Raw genomic sequence first — 1,894 nt, 5'->3', positions numbered from 1 at the left:
GGGGAACACTCCCTAAAGGGTGCAACGCTAGGATAAGGTTAGGGGAACGCTCCCTAAAGGGTGCAACGCTAGGATAAGTTTAGGGGAACTTTCTCTAAAGGTTGGAAAACTTTCCGATCAACCAACCCTAACCTTCAGGGAATGTTCACGCAATCAAAAACGAACGTTCTGGGAACCAATCATTGTTGGCTGAGACCGGACCAGTGGAGCCGGTTTATGACCTCCCCCCTTTTCAGACCTTTATCAAGCTACACACACCCTCCGCTCGTCTGTCATCATTCAGTCAACACACACACACCCCCAGCTCGTCACACCCTGATCAACACCAACACAATCTCTGCTTCTCTCTGGACTGACAGTAACAGGAGGGAAACACTCCGTTTGCGCTGGAAGAAGTAATCTGATACTTTACTGCAGTAAAAGTACTAATACCACACTGGAGAAATACTCTGTTACAAGTAGAGGACCCAGCCAGCTGAGTGTTTAATGGTCTCATCATCTCAGCTGGACCTGTAGTTACTTTATCATAAAACATGTGTTTAGGGTGCAGACATCTTAATGTGGAAAGTACAAGTACCTCAACATGTGGACTGGTGTACAGCACTGGAGTACATGTACTCAGTTACATTCCACCACTGGCTGATATTTGTGTTTTTACATTTTGGGATTTGAATGATTATTCCATCGAGACACAGCTTTACTCACTGGCCTATCAGAGGAGCCACGAGCTGGGACCAAAGACCTGTATGTACATACACATATACAGTCCACGACAGTGACGCAGCGCTCCACTCGGTTAGTCACGTGACCTATTGATGCGTTTTCCGGGATGACCAAACAACAGACACACCCCCCCCCCACCCCGGCAGAAATCTGACTCCTTAAGTTTCCAGCAGTGATCCGCACCGTCAGTCTGACTCAGGAACCGACCGAGCTGCTGAGACTCACACGACCGAGGTAAGAACACCGGGACCACCACTCGCCGAACTCCGCTCTAAAATCTCAACATTTAAAACTTGATCGCGTGTCTGCAGATATCCGTGCTCTATAGAATACAGTTTAACACATCTCGTGGATGGGGAGGGGCGTGACTTCACATCGGCTAGCGTCTGATACACGTTACACAAGTGTGTTCAACTAAATCTTCAGAACTTCAACAGTTGTTTGTCGACTTCTTCCGCCGTTCTTACGTTAACGTCACACAGTCGAGCGGAGCGATTCTAGCCATCAGAGTTGTTATTAGTCCGTAACCATGGCTAGTCTGTGGTATGAATGCGCGCCGTATTTAACGCAGCTTCTTTTTTAATTCCACACATATCTTAATCAATGTTCTGCCAGACCTCAACACTGCCTAAAGAGACCTTAAATGTGTAGGAGTGTCAAGTTTTAACAATGCGTCACGGGCTTCAACCAGGAACTGCCCCTCCTTCCTGTATTTCCCTACTGTTTATAAAGCTGCAGGCCTGCTGTGGGTGCTCGGTTAATGTACAGTACGGGACTCAGAGGGCAGACCCAGGCTGTAAACAGGCAGTAAACAGGCAGTATGGCCTATATGGAGCCACAGAGACCGGAGACGTCCTGATGCACTTTGTACTGAACTGTACAGTTCAACCCCCCTTTCTTCTTCTTCTTCTTCTTCTTCTTCTTCTTCTTCCTTCCAGAATCTCAGACATGTTCCATCTTTGACTTTATGTGATTGTTTCTCATGCCTCCATGTTGTTGAAACATGGCTCGTGGTGACGTTGCCTCATCGTTGAAACCATGATCCAGTCTGAGGGGCACCAGCCCAGAATAATCTGCTTCTTAACGAGTGATCACAGGCGTCTGCAGGCTGAAAAGTTATTTTTCTGTTCCTTTTATGGATTTTAGAACTAGGAAATTAAATTAAAGGAGG

General features: G+C 46.9%; 1 protein-coding gene and 1 long non-coding RNA gene across 2 annotated transcripts in view; one reads left to right on the top strand and one right to left on the bottom strand.

Annotated features, from left to right (window-relative positions):
* The window catches only part of LOC117958237, an 859,617-nt gene that overhangs the window by 677,733 nt on the left and 179,990 nt on the right, over positions 1 to 1,894 (top strand). The gene's annotated exons all lie outside the window — the stretch shown is intronic.
* LOC117958310 overlaps positions 1 to 1,894 on the bottom strand; it is an 18,087-nt gene that overhangs the window by 477 nt on the left and 15,716 nt on the right. The gene's annotated exons all lie outside the window — the stretch shown is intronic.

Source organism: Etheostoma cragini, chromosome 15 (genome assembly GCF_013103735.1).
Source record: "Etheostoma cragini isolate CJK2018 chromosome 15, CSU_Ecrag_1.0, whole genome shotgun sequence".
Lineage (NCBI taxonomy): Eukaryota > Metazoa > Chordata > Actinopteri > Perciformes > Percidae > Etheostoma > Etheostoma cragini.
The sequence above is the reverse complement of the archived record's forward strand: the minus strand, read 5'-3'. Positions and strand labels throughout refer to the sequence as shown.